Source organism: Leucopleurus acutus (assembly GCF_964270905.1).
Source record: "Leucopleurus acutus genome assembly, chromosome: 5".
NCBI classification, from domain to species: domain Eukaryota; kingdom Metazoa; phylum Chordata; class Mammalia; order Artiodactyla; family Delphinidae; genus Leucopleurus; species Leucopleurus acutus.
Window position 1 is genome coordinate 39,060,135 of NC_139147.1, and position 16,146 is coordinate 39,076,280.

Consider the following 16,146-nt stretch of genomic DNA (forward strand, 5'->3'; position numbering starts at 1 on the left):
GAAAATGCAGTTTCCTAGTTGCATTTTAAATGCCTCTTAGTGTTATGCTACATTGCATATTATTTAATCAAAACATAACTATTGAATACCTACTATATATTAAATTCCTTACTTGATGAACTCCACCAAGAACTTGAATCTAGCATTTTATGCCTACTCCTTCAAAACCTGTTAATAATTAAATTATCCTTCCAAGTAATGACCATTTTCTGTATTTTTGGCATTGCTATGCTGGAAGAAGAAGTGGAGAAATACTAATTTTTTTAAAAAGTGTAATTATGAAAGGTCTTATGACTTAAACTGAAAAGAAAATAGCCTATTTTTCAACCATTGTTCATAGTCTCAAATTCAACGGATATTTCTATGAAGATTTTCTATTCTGATTTTTTAAAAATAGGTCTGTTTAATAAGTTAATACTTTATTATGCTAGAAAATTTAGGAAATTAACTCATTTTCTGAAGAGTGGCTATAACAATGACCAGAGTCAGTACATAAAAGTCCTAAAAACATGTGTCCCACACATACTTATGGAAACTTTAATTCATTTTGTTTTTACTAAACTGCATCCTTACACAGATGGAGGGTGCATATAATATGAACACAACAGATTTAAGGAATACATATTCAGGTAGACTGGAGTTGGTATACAACAATAATGTAGTGTAGACCTTTTAAACTAATACAATATTTCTGGCAAAAGCAACATAATATTCCTGGATGTGGTAATCATTTGCTCTAAGATTTGAAAACATACTTAACTAGTAAAATTGGTATATCATGAATACATGAGAGAATATCAGGAAATGAATTTTTTTCAGTGTGTTGGGAGAAAAAATAATTAGAAGAGAACTGGAAAATTCCTAACGGTAAGGTTTGTCTGTTTGGCAATTTTACCAAATGGGAACATGTCTTAATACCCTTCCGCCAGAGATCAGAGAAGCTTTGTGAAATGGGACCACAGAGGGTCAACAGTCTCACAAACTCCTCGGCTCCACGGTAGGGGGATTTGGGGATCTAAGGATTCCTATTTTAACCACATAATCTACCAATGACATGTTCATTTGCTTCAAAAAATAACTTTAAAACTAGATTTGTTTTCATGAAAACATAAACCTATCAAAGTTGCACCTCTTGCTATAAATTATTCCCTGTGCTTCAGGCTAGTTCCTGCTCTTAAGCACCAAATAATACATATATTGTCTCATGTGACACTGAAGTCCTTTCTATGGCCTGTAAGTAGCATAGAAGGCATTAGTACTTTTAATCATATTTTGCTTACAGATTTTCCTGCTAATCTGATGGAATCATGTAAAACTGAGCGCACACACAATATTTTTCATAGAGACTGAGGCACATTTTAAATCTAACCATGAACTCCAGGCTAAGATTCTCTGCTATAATCTTGTACCAAAAGTCATGTCCACAGCTGTAGAAACATTTCTCATTCATTTTTGTCTTTCTTGCACCCAGCCACTACCTGTGATCTTGGTGCTAAGGCATTGGAGTGTTCTCCCGTAACAGAATAAGAAATATATATTTTTGTTCCTCTGCCAATACTCCCACCCCCTACCCACACACACACCTGTTTCTGGAAAAAAAAAACGCTTGGAATCTCCAGGAGAAATGACTGATGGTTGAGGGCTCCCCGATAGCCTAAGCATGGAAGCTGGTTGCCAGGGCAACCAACCAGGGATTAGAGTGTTGGAACTTTTAGTCCCAACCCCTGAACTCCAGAGATGGGAGAGGGGCTGGAGTTTGAGTCAATCACCAATGACCAATTAGCTAATCTACTATGCCTGTGTAATGAGGCCTCCATAAAAAGTTCCCTGAAGTATGGAGTTCAGAGAGTTTTCAGGTTGGCAAACACATGGAGAGGCTGGGAGGGTGGAGAGCTTGGAGAAGTCATGCAAACTCCGTGCCCCTTTCCCCATACCTTCCCCTGTGCATCTCTTCCATCTGGCTGTTCCTGAAGTATATCCTTTTGTAACAAACTGGTAATCTGGTAAGTAAACTGTTTTCCTGAGTTCTGTGAGTCATTCTAGCACATGATCCGAACTGAGGAGGGGCTTGTGGGGACCTCTGATTTATAGCCAAGTCATTCAGAAGCTGTAAGGAAGCTGCCATTTGCAATTGGCGTCTGAAGTCAGGGGCAGCCTTGTGAGACTGAGCTTTTAACCTGCGGGGTCTTGCACTAACTCCAGGCAGTTAGTGGCAGATCTGAGTTAAACTGTAGGATATGCAGCTGGTGTCAGAGAATTGATTGGTGTAGGAATCTCCGCCCCCAGCCCTACCCCAGATTTGGATTACAGAAGTATTTAGTGAGAGTAGCGTTGCTTTTCCCTTCACCCACATGTGATTCTCTAAATCCAAATACCTTATGCTTCCCCAGAGACATAGAAGGAATATCATTTTCCCACGAGAAGATAATTTTAAAAAAATCTCCAAACTAGCACCACATTTTACAAAAGAGGAGACGCAGGCATAAGAAGTCACATACATACCCATTTAATGGAAAAGCCAGATTTAGAGCACAAATGTAACTACTGAACTCCATTGCCCCTCTATTAGGTAATTTTTTTTTGCCGCTGGGAATATAGATTCTCCTTCCCCCAGCATTGTTTGTAGAACATTACTAGCAGTGTTCATCTGTCAGAGGCATCATCTATATTGCAGGGATCTAAGAGGCACCATTGTTAAACTTGTAAGATTCTGAGCTTCTCTTAGTGTCCTCACAAATGAATGATTAAAATACAATGTGATGTAAATTGTATTTAATGAGGTTGCTGACAGTTAGTAGGAACCAAACCAGAGCTTTTTTTCTTTGTAAATCGTGGTGTATAGAGGAGAAAGGGACAGTCTTGGAACATGGTAATTCATGGAGCTAAGAACCCAATGACTTTCTATTAAGGGAGGCTTTGGATACTCCAGGAAACACAAAGGTGTTGGGAAGTGCATGGTGAAGATAAGTACATCTTCCCAGTTTATTGTACTAATTGGTTTGGAGCTCTGGAGGCAAAGCTACTAAAATACCACTGGAAATGGTCATATCACAAGCAATCAAAGCCCAACATTACAAAAGCAGCAAACTCCATTTATTGAAAAAATAGTCACAGTTTGTCAAATATATAAATATGAATCTGTTTAAATACAGATTTATATACTTAGGGGTCTGCTTACATTGACAATCTCAGGCAATACCAGTTCTCATGTGGAAGGACTTGTTCATTGAAGCTATAATCCAATGCTTACCTTCAGGGCTGGTTTCATGGGTGGGTGACCAGTGGAGTTGCCCAGGACTTCACACTCTGAATGGGGCTTAATGCCCTGCAGTGGCCACCTTGAAGTGCTTAATAATTTTATCTGAGAATTTGTGTTTTCTAAGTGAGGTCCAATGGGGTAATTAATGGAGCACATGCAGGGGCCTGGAGATTCGACTCATGTGTGACTCTGCTTCTCACCACTTCTTTGGCTCCCAGGACAATTTCTCAGCTGCCCACGCCCCCAGTCATGCTCAGTGACCACTACAACCCACACCAGGCAGGGGCCCAGGCACAGGCATGGGGAGATTTGGGTCAGGATGTCCTTGCCCCACGTGTGGAGTTGCAGGACTGGCTGTGAGGGTCTGCACTCACTCTGTGAATGTCCCTGTGCCCAAGGGAGTACAACATTAAATGGCAAATAAAGACCAGTATTACAGGTTAAGAGAAAGACAGTGCAAGACAGGAAAAACTTTTTTTTTTCTGATTTTTGAACAAAGCATGTCACATTTTCATTTGGCAGAGGGTCCTGCAAATTATGTACCTGCTTACCATTTCAATAATATAGAATAATACATCGTTTTCAGAAGTATCTTTAGGATGACCCTTGACTATTTTCAGATGCCGTGATAATGGGTGTGTGGTAGGATATGGAATTAGGATTTCTTCTCTTTCTTGGTTAAACATGCTACAAATTTTTTCATGTTTCTATTTCAGGAGAGACACACAGTTAATGTTACTGGTTCGAAATCCTATGGCAAAAGTTACTCAGGAAATTAATGTTTTCTTTTTTTCTTTATATGTTCTTAACCACTATGTGGACAATAAAACAACAACAAAAATGAAAGCTGGAATACTCTTGAAAATAAATAATCCAAACCACACACATAAAATATATGGCCCAGTGCTATGGATATAACCCTGGGAAGGGAGTTGGCTGATTATTTCCGATTATTTTCCAAGACATCACCTTAATGTGGCAGTTGCAGTGGCAAAAAAAAAAAAAAAAAAAAAAGTCAATAAGGTAGCATAATACTAGATTAAATAATAAATAGCAAATAAAGTAATCATTTATTTCTCCTTTATGATTAAAGTTGAGAATCAGATGGAGCTTTGACTCCAAATCGTGATCCCTGTGTTCTAATGAGATTCCCAATAATGAGTAATGCAAACCATTATCATTGATCTTGTTGAAATGCAAATTGGATTTTACTTATTCCCCCTGATTGCAACACTTCAATAATTCCTACTATTTTCAGATAAAATTATGTACGCGAATCTTTCTAATTTAATCCTGCCATTAGAGCCAATTTAGACTCCTTCCATTCCCTCTAATTCTACCCCATTATTCAGTTTTCTTAAAAATCTTGCATTCCATGAATACCTCATGTCCTTCAGTTTTTCCCTCATTTATTCAAAAATAATTTTTTTTTTTTTTTTTTTTTTGCCGTACGCGGGCCTCTCACTGTTGTGGCCTCTCCCATTGCGGAGCACAGGCTCCGGACGCGCAGGCTCAGCGGCCATGGCTCACGCACCAGCCGCTCCGCTGCATGTGGGACCTTCCCAGACCGGGGCACGAATCCGTGTCCCCTGCATCGGCAGGCGGACTCTCAACCACTGTGCCACCAGGGAAGCCCCCACAAAAGAATTTTTAATCACTAGAAGATATCAGGCCATTTCTCTGAGTTGGAGGTACAATGCTGAATAAACCAGACACTCACCCTTCCTTTATAGAATATATACTCTAGGAAGGAAAACAGATATTATCCATATATTCACACAAATTAATATATAATTGCTAACTCTGATAAATGTTAAATGTAAAATGCTATAGAGGATAAAAATAGAATGCTTCACCCGGTAGGGTGTCACGATCTGAGGAAGAAATGCTTGAGATGATATTTGGATGAATTGGGAGGTGTTAACCAGGTGAGCATAACATGAAGCCATAATTGAGGCAAAGAAAGAAACAAATGTTAAGAGCTGAGACAGGCTTTTTTTGGGAAAACATTTTTTAAAATGCCAGAATAGAATTAACTTGACTTTTTACCTATATTTGTATCTATCGCATGACATGATTTCTTGCACAATCATCATTACATGTTTAATCACCACCAACTATATGCAATGCATTGTATTGTATAATGTGTGCAAAATATATAAAAAGAAATGTAACAGACAGGGTCCATCCATAGACACAGAAATCACTCTATATTTTTAAAGTGTGTTAGTTACACAGGTGAGAAGGTAAACAAGGGTGGAAGAGAGCCCAGGATTAGCAGTATTAGGAAGCTGCTACCATGCTGTGGCTGGAGAGAGACTGAAAAGCCCAAAGCCAGGACCTTCCACCAGGAGCTCTACAGCCATTGTGAGGCTCTCGCACAGGATCTGGTATCTATGAGTAGGAGAGGAGCTTGTCTAGCGGGTTCTCGAGTCAAGGAGGAAACGCAGGTGTCCCAGAAAAGGAGTGGGAGTAGCATATTTTCTCCCGTTCTCTGTCTTCTAGACTTTCATTTGACCCTTCCAGGTGAAATCTGCAAGCCAGAGGGCAAGGAGGCTTGGAAATTAGAATTTGGGGGGCTACCTAGCAGAGGTTTTCTAAGAACAAAGAGTAAGTTTACCAACACCAAATGCTTTCTATATTTATAAATTTTGCCACCTAGTCAAGGAAGGTAATTCCTTGATAGTGATGATTGGATATACCAAAGACACAAATAATTTTTAGTCCTACAACGCTTGTGTTAGTGCACAGGAGATTTGAATCAACAACCACATTATAGGGAAACATTAGCTCATAAATTATAAACTGTCAGATGCTTGAGGTTCAATATTATAAATATTCGATTGCTGTGGTTTTTAACATTTCATTCTTTTGAGTACTCCAACTATTCATATATGTTAGACCATTTTTATATATTCAAAGATTTCCCCAATCACTTTATTTAAGCAACAAATTTTACTGAGCACCCACTATGTGCTGTGGATTTTTCCATGTACTACACATATAAAGATGACAAAATCTAATCTATGTTCTTGAGAAGGAGAAGTAGTGGAAGAGGCACCCTTAAAGATATTCACAGTATACTGTTATTGAACACTACAATGAAAATACTGCAGTGTAATAATAAAAAGAATCCCTATGATTGGGTGATGTTGTAGAGGAGGAGGTAAAATACTAGCTGGCCCTTACAGAAACAGTAAAAGTTCGCAAGGACGAGAGGATGGTAAAATCCTTCCCAAGCTCAGGGAGTAGTACTGGCAAACAGAGACGCCAGTGAGACCTTGACATGTTTTAGCAACAGATCAATTTGAGTGTGGTGTTTATGGGATTTTTCTGCAGTAGTTGTAAAAAATGAAACTTATGAGGGAGGTTTAGTTTTATTTGCCTGTGAAGGAGGGTGCATTTAATTCTGTAGGACATATTATAAGCCTTTATTTTTGTCTTCATATTTTTAAATTGCAGACATTTTTATTTTTCTTAGCAAAGTCAAATGTTGAAATCTAATGTGCAGAATAATGAAATTGTAACTACTTTTGTGAATGGATTTGGAGAAGTCTATCCTCCTTTTTCACTAACCTTTTCTTTGCCAACCAGAACTAACTAAACCCTTCAATCATGGGATCTTTTAAAAATTATTGCTAGATATTAGAGAGTTAACAAATGTATTTAAGTAGATAAATGACTGGTTTTTTTTAACAAAGAAAACTCTTATGGCAGCAAAGAGAAAAAAAGAGAAGAGGAAGAGATCCATTCATTAACTTGTACAATAATGTTTACTGAGCCCCAGCCTTTTGCTAGGTGCTGGGCAGAGGGAACACCAAGTAACCAAGATCCAGTTTCTCCTTTCAATATATTAGTGAAGGAGACAAATGTAAACAGACAGTCACAGGTTATGGTACTAGAGTCTGTGTTTGAACTAAGTTCAGTGTGAAGTAGAAATCTTACTGCTTCTTGAGAAATCAGGGAGACCTCTGGGGAAAGTGACATCAAGATGGAGATCAAGAGGGTGAGTAGGAATTCCCCTGGTACAGACAGAGGGGTCAAAGGAGGGAGAACATTTCAGGTTGATGGAGCAGCATATCCGTGGCATTAAAAACCCACGGAGATTTGGGGGAACTGCTCTTCAGTAAGAGTATACAGATTACAAGAAGGTTGGAGAGATGAATTCAGAAAAGTAAGCAAAAGTCAGATCAAGAATTTTTGTAAGTCTCATTAAAGATTATGTACTTTACTCTTGGATAAATCCTTTGTCATCAGAGTATTTCAAGTGTTCGGAGACAGCAAGAGTAGTTAGTCTACTAACAATAGGGCCTTCCACATCTGCTGAGGGATTCCAACATTTTACAAGTAATAATATTTGAGTTCCCTAAAATTTCATTTTTACACATCACCAAGTCATAGGAGACAATCTAAGCTGAAACTAGCTCTACCCAAAGTACAGATGGAGAAATGTAGTTATACACTCCCATTCTTCCTCTCTCCAATTCTATTTGCCTAACCATTCATGGAGATAGCTTTACGTTCATACTATTAGTCCATTTACTTTGATCACTTGTACTTATTTAGGTCCTCTTTTCTTTCTTTGTCAAAAACCATCTTTAAGGGAACTTTTGTTATCTTTGCACAAAGCTGGTAATATTCTTATTAATCCTTAATGCACTTCTGTGTTCTTTGTTGACGCAACTGAAAATTTCAGAAAGTGCTAAAGCATTTACATGCAATGGGGTGTGTTAAAGTCTAGGAGTGTAGCATATACTGAGGTTCCTATTGAATAGCAGAGATGATGGATATCTAAAAATCTAGTATGTACTCAAGAAATATTTGTTGAATGAATGAATGGTCCATCCAAATTATTTTCTATATTTCTGAAGGATGGTACCTTCATTCACTCATTTAACAAGAGTTTATTAAGTGCTTCCTGTATGCCAGACACTCTTCTAGGCACTGATCATATACTTATATATAGGGTTATATTTAAATCCGATTTTTGTTTATTTTGTGTGTGTTAATTATGTAATTTGCAAACCAATTTATAGAGAAAAATTGTGGGACCAACAAAATAATGACATTAGAGGCGTGAGGGTCCGAGCTGGGGACGCTGAGACAGGGTGGCCTGCCCGGGGGCCGGGAGCCCTGCCTGGAGGACAGGGCATCTGTCGGGTCCTCTTTAGGGGTCCAGAGCATAGCTAGGGGCCAGATGCAGATTTGGATGTTCTCAGGTGGTGAGGAGTCATACAGAGGCTTGGTGAGTTCAGGGAGGGTGCTCTGGAGTAGACGGATGCGGAGGACCTGGTATAGTTGGGACCCGGGTGAGGAGGGGTCAGGCAAGGGATGCAATGACTTCGTGCACCACAGACCAGCGCACCGACTTCCGCTCCCGCCCCCGGAACGCGGAGGGAGAGCACAGCCCCGCGGGACTCAGAGCCGCACCTCCCTCCCTCGCCCCGCCCGCTCCGCTCCAGCAACGCGCGGCCGGTCCACGCTTCACGCGCGCCTGGAGGAGTGGGTGACCCTTGGCTTCCCGGGGCGCAGGCGCCCCTTCTCCCGGGATCCCTACGGACCGAGCGTCCCAGCCCGCGCCTGCTCTCTGCGTTCCGCGTTGACCGAGATTAGTGTTTTGACTAGTGAGTACGAAGAAACGAGAAAGAGGCTAGGAAATTGACAGATACAGACTTTAAAGTGAGTGTAATCTGGAACTATGGTATACAAATTGTACAAAGAAGAACGGTAACATGAGAGGAGGAGACGTTAAAATGTGGTGATATCTATGGGTTACAGTTGCTGGGTTAGGAAGTAGAGGGAGTGAGACGGAAAAGAAAGTTGGGTGTTTGTTTGAATTTCTGAATTATGGGAGCTTGCAGCTGTTGGTAATGATAAAATCTACAGTAGGTTCCTGAGAGTGGGTGCTTGAGGTAAGGTGGAGGGTAAAATCACTAAAGATGGGGTACAGGACACGCTGGGCTTGATCATCTGTGTAAATATCGAAATCACCTGGGATTGTGACACAACTGTTGTAATGAGTGGTGGTAAACTAGGATCCGGCGTACTGAAGAATGCTTGTTTTGAGGGTTAGTATATGAGAGAAATAAGAAGAGGTGCTGTAATCTGATGAAATAAAATACAAAATAGGATTAGAGAAAATGATGTGATAATGATCTAGAAACGGCAGTGAGAAAGATGGGGATTACCTACTTCATCCCCCCCCCCCCCCAACCAGGCTGGTTCTGTGAAGGCAGTGAGAGACAGCATCCATCAATTGTGCATGGTAATTCTGAAGATGAAGACCTGGGGTTCTTTGAATTTTTGTGGTGCCAGACATAAACTGGATAAAAACAAAAGTACATTGATCCTGGTGAATTCAATGTAGACTGTTAAGAGGTAAGGAGAGTGGGCGTTTTCCCAGGAGAGGGCAAAGTTCTGGAATTCTCTTGACTTCTTCTTTTGAAAGTGGGGAGAATAGAGAAGGAACATTTATATTCCAAGAGTGCCCCAACCCCCTTTTGGCCCATGCTAATGGGGGTATACTGTGTAAATTTCAAATTTTCTGTATCTTATATTTTGACATCTTCTTTCCGTGTCTTGGCTATTGTAAATAATGCTGCAATGAATATGAGGGTACATACATCTTTTCAAGTTAGTGTTTTTAGTTTCTTTGGGTAAATAGCCAGAAGTGGAATTGCTGGATAATATGGTAGTTCTGTTTTCATTTTTTGAGAAACTTTCACACTGTTTTCCACAGCGGCTGTGTTAATTTGCATTCCCACCAACAGGGCATAATGGTTACCTTTACTCCACATCCTACCCAATACTTGTCATTTCTCGTCTTTTTGATGATAGCCATTTTGGCAGGTGTTGAAGTGTTAGCTCACTGTAGTTTTGATTTGCATTTCCCTGATGATTAGTGATGTTGAACATTTTTTCATGTACCTGTTGGCCATCTGTCTGTCTTCTTTGGAAAAATGTGTACTCAGCTCTTCAGCCCATTTTTTAATCATATTGTTTGCTTTTTTGTTACTAAGTTGTATGAATTCATTATATATTTTGCATATTAGTCCCTTATCATATACATGATTTGCAAATGTTTTCTTCCATTTTGTAGGTTGCCTTCTTATTTTGTTGATGGTTTCTTTTGCTGTGTAGAAGCTTTATAATTTGATGTAGTTCCACTTGTTTATTTTTGCTTTTGTTGCTTTTGGTGTCAAATCCAGAAATTATCACTAAGTCCTATATCAAGGAGGTTGCCACCTCTGTTTCCTTCTAGGAGTTTTGTGGTTTAAGGTCTTATGGTCAAGACTTTAATGTCTTTTGAGTTAATTTTTGTGTATGGATAGTGGTCCATTTTCGTCATTTTGGATGTGGCTGTACAGTTTCCCAGCACCATTTATTGAAGAGACTGTAACTTTCCCCATTGTATATTCATAACTCCTTTGTCATAAATTAATTGGTCATATATTTGTGGGCTCATTTCTGGGCTCTATACTATAACATTCGTTTATGTTTCTGTTTCTATGTTAATACTATACTGTTTTGATTACTACAGCTTTATAATATATTTTTAAATCAAGTTGTGATTCCTCTAGCTATTTTTTTTTCTTTCTTGAGATTGTTTTGACTATTTGGGGTCTTTTGTAGTTTCGTACAATTTTTTTAATTGTTTGTTCTATTTCTTTGGAAAATGCCAGTGGGATTTTGATAGATATTGCATTGAATCTATAGATTGCTTTGGGTACTATGAACATTTTAATGATATTAACTCTTTTAATCCATAAACATAAAATATCTTTTTTTTTTAATTTATGTATTTTTCAGTTTCTTTCATTAGTGTCTTATAATTTTCCATGTATAGGTTTTTCACTTCCTTGGTTAAAATATTTTTAGGTATTTTATTATTTTTGATAAAATTGTAAATGAGATTGTTTTCTTAATTTATTTTTCAGACTTTTTTGTTATTAGTGTATAGAAATACAACATATTTCTCTGTAATGATTATATCCTACAACTTTAATGAATTTGATTATTCTAACAGTTTTTTAATGGAGTCTTTAGGGTTTATTATATATAATATCATGCCATCTGCAAATAGTGACAGTTTTACTTTTTCCTTGTTTATTTGGTTGTCTTTTATTTCTTTCTTTACCAAATTGCTCTGGCTAGGAATTCCAATACTATGTTGCATAAAAATGGTGAGAGTAGGCTTCCTTGTCATCTTCCTGATTTTAGAGGGCTTCAGCTTTTCACTGTCGAGTATGATGTTAGCTGTGGGCTTGTCATATATGGTCTTTATTATGCTGAGGTACATTCCTTCTATACCCACTTTGTTGAGAGTTTTTATCATAAACGGACGTTGAATTTTCTCCATTGATTTTTCTGCATCTATTGAGATGTTCATATGATTTTTGCCCTCCATTTTGTTAATGTGAGTTTCTCGAATAATCCCACTTGATCATGTTGTATCATCCTTTTAATTTATTGTTGAATTTGGTTTGCTAATATTTTGTTGAGAAATTCTACATCTATATTCATCAGAGATACTGGCCTGTAATTTTCTTTTTTGTAGTCTGTCTTGTCTGCTTTTGGTATCACAGAAATGGTGGCCTTTTTGAACAAATTTGGGAGTGTTCCATCCTCTTCAATTTTTTGGAATAGTTTGAGAAGGATAGGTATTAGCTCTTCTTTATATGTTTGGTAGAATTCCCTGTCATGCTGTCCTGTCCTGGTCCTCATTAGTTTTGGTATGTTGTATTTTTATTTTAATTTGTCTCAAGGTATATTTTGATACCTCTTTTGATTTCTTCTTTGACCCATTGATTGTTCACTACCATGTTATTTAATCTCCACATATTTGTCAATTCTTCAGTTTTCTTGTAATTAATTTCTAGTTAAATATCATTGAGGTCAGAAAAAATAACTTGATATGATTTTGGCCTTCTTAAATTTATTAAAACTTGTTTTCTGGCCTAAAATATATGAAATGACCTGGAGAATGTTCCGTGTGCACTTGAAAAGAATGTGTATTCTATTGCTTTTAGATGAATGTTCTGTGTGTCTGTTAAGTCTGTCTGACCTAATGTGTCCTGTAAGGCCAATGTTTCTTTATTGGTTTCTGTCTGGATAATTTATCCATTGATGAAAGTTGAGTATTAAAGTCCTCTACTATTATAGTATTGCTTTCTCTTTAGTATTTCTCTCTTTAGGTCTGTTTATATTTGCTTTATATATATAGGTGCTCCTGTGTTGAAATCATAAATATTTACAAATTTTATAATCTCTTGTTGGACTGACCCGTTTATCATTACATAATGACCTTCTTTGTCTCTTATCACAGTCTTTGGGTGAAAGTCTCTTTTGTCTGATATATGTATAGCTACCCCAGCTGTTTTTTGGTTTCCATTTGCATGGAATATCTTTTTCCATTCCTTCACTTTCAGTCCGTCTGTGTCCTTACTTCTGAAGTGAGTATCTTGTAGACAGCATATAGATGGGTCTTTTTTAAAACAATTCATTCAGCTACTTTATAACCTTTCATTGGAGAAATAGTCCATTTACATTTAAGGTAATTAGTCACAGGTATTGATATGTAGTCATTGACATTTTGTTGTTTTCTTTCATAGTTCCTTTATTTCTTTCTTCTCTTACTCCCTTCCTTTTTGATTTGATGATTTTCTGTCATGGTATTCTTAGATTCCTTTCTCTTTATTTTTTCTGTATATACTATAGATTTTTGCTCTGTGATTACCATGAGGCTTACATGAAACAACTTATATTTATAACAAGCTATTTTAAATTGATAACAACTTTATTTTGAGCACATTCTATAGGTCTATATTTTCACTCTCCTCCTGTAATTTTATGTTTTTGATGACACAATTTACATACTTTTATCTTATATATCCATTAAAAATTATCGTAGTTATAGGTATTTTTACTACATTTTTCTTTTAATCTTCATACTAACTTTATTACTGATTAACCCAGCACCTTTACAACATTAGATTATTCTGAATTTTACTATATATTTACCTTTTCCACTGAGAATTATACCTTTATATGTTTTCTTGTTACTAATTAATACCCTTGTTTTAGTTTTAAAAAATCCCCTTTAACATTTCTTCTAAGGCTGGTCTAGTGGTGATAAACTCCTTTAAGTTTTGCTTCTGTTGAAAACTCTCTCTCTCCTTCAATTCTGAATGGCAACTTTGCTGGGTAGAGTATCCTTGGTTGGCAGTTTGTTTGGTAGAGTATCCTTGGTTGGCAGTTTGTTTGTTTTTCTTTTCTGTCAGCACTTTGAATATGTTGTGCCCCTCCCTTCTGACCTGCAAAGTTTCTGCTGAAAATTCTGCTAATTGTCTTATAGAGGTTCCCTTGTACAGAGTACATAACAAGCTGTTTCTTTTGCTGCTTTTAAGATTCTCTCTTTGTCTTTAACTTTTGGCACTCTAATTATAATGTGTCTTGGTGTAAGTCTCTTCTATATTTTTAAACAAAGTGTTTATAATGTGATTTTTAAACAAAATGTTTATAATGTGATTTTTTGATCTATCATTTTTGATATGATCTATTGACTTCTAAAAATTTTTCTGCAAACCTTTATTTAACGTGGGACAAGTAAAGCCTGACTACTTCAAATTTCATATTTTTACATAAAAACTGCACCAAAATTAAAACCTTTTGCTCTTTTAAAGGCACTGTCAATAAAACGAAAATGAATGCTACAATATGGGAAAATGATTGCACAACTACTGACAAAGACTTTTCTTTTCCTTGCAATTAAGACAAATCACCTGATTAAAAATAGACAAAAGGTGAATAGACTGTTCACTAGGAAAGATATACAAATAGTAAAGGAGCACATGAAAAGATGCTCAAAATCATCAATCATGAGAAAAATGTACAATAACATCATAATGAGATGCTACTGCATATCCACTAGAATGGCTATATTAAAGATAACAGACACTACACATGTTGGTAAGGCTACGATAAACTGCAGCCCCATCTATTTCTGGTGGACCACTTTAAAAAATGGTTTGATAATTTCTTATAAATTTGAGCATGCATTTATATGAATCTGGAAACCCAAGAGAAATGTATCTACTCAAACAGAAAATATATATCTATATAAACATGTGTGAATATTCATAATAGCAGCTTGATTCATTATAGTTAAACACTGAAAAAAACCCAAACATCCATCAACTGGAAAATACTTTAAAAAAAATGATATATCCATATAGTCTATAGTACTCAATAATTAGAGGAATGAACTATTGATCTAGAACAACAACATGGATGTATGAATATCAAAAGCATTACATTTAAGTTTACGAAGCCAGACGTACATGGTATATACTTTATGATTCCATTTATATGAATTTGTAAAAGAGATAAAACCATAGTGACAGACAGCTAATCAGCTAATGCTTTCTCAGGGATGAGGTTGGGAAGGTAAATTTTTGGGTTATAGAAGTGTTCTATATTATAGCTATTGTTATAATTACATGACTGCATGCATCTGTCAATACTTTCAAATCATACGCATAAAATTGGTGAACTTTATTATGTATAAGTTATAATCTCAAGCTAATTAAAAATATTAGTGACAGGATAGAATATATGATAAGTCATGATGGGATGATTTTTATCCATGTGGAAAAGTACAATTTTCCTATATCATACCATATTCAAAAATGAATTTTAGGTAAATTAAAGAGGAAGGGATAAATGCATTGGGGAAAATAATCCAGAAAACTTTTATTTCATGCCTAAAGTTTTAATGAAAGAATTGGAGAGCAAAGTGAAAGTGAGAGTGAAAGAAATGTGATGATAAACGATATGAAGAAAATATGAAGGGCTTCCCTGGTGGCGAAGTGGTTAAGAATCTGCCTGCCAATGCAGGGGACACGGGTTCGAGCCCTGGTCCAGGAAGATCCCACGTGCCGTGGAGCAACTAAGCCCGTGCGCCACAACTACTGAGCCTGCACTCTAGAGCCCGCGAGCCACAACTACTGAAGCCCGTGCGCCTAGAGCCTGTGCTCTGCAAGAGAAGCCACTACAATGAGAAGCCCGTGCACCACAACTAGAGAAAGCCCACGTATGGCAACAAAGACCCAATGCAGCTAAAAATAAATAAATAAAATAAAATAAATAAATTTATTAAAAAAAAGAAAACATGAAAAATATATCAGTCATTATTAGTGTCGATTAAATAGATGCATATTATATCTTACACATTAGTTATTTTAAAATACATAATAAAGCTACATAGTAAGAATTTTAAAAAGGAATAAAAAGAGGCAAAAGTGCAAACAGGTAGAAATTTTGAAAACAACAGTAATAATTGTTAATCATAGGAACATCCGCAGCCAAAAATAATTATTAGTAATTTATTCTAGAAGATTAATCCTTCTTGAACCACAATAAATATTTATGGAGTCCTATCCTACTACAAGTAACTACAGTTTTCAGCAGATATCTGAGAGCAAATTAAATTTGCTAGGACGAATTGTATTTTTTATCAGTGGCCAGAACAATATTTGCAGTAAGACATTACACTTTCTTTCATGGACAAATGGTATCTATGGTCCCTCCTTTTGAATCTGAGATGGGGCTTGAGACTGTGCCAAACCAAAGAGTATCATGGAAATCCAACTATGTAAATTCGAAGGCAAAGTCATATCAAGGACACAGCTTTCCCTTGGCCACTCTTGGAACACATGCTTTGAAGTCTGAGTGTCCATGTGACAAGTCCAACTACCTTGAAAATACTATGTTGGAAAGTCACATAGAAATAAATAGAGATTCCCAAGGACTCCTGGCCATTCTGGTGCTAGGCCAAGACTTCCTAGCAGAAGCATCCCAGCCAAGGCACTGGCATACAGGCTTCAAGC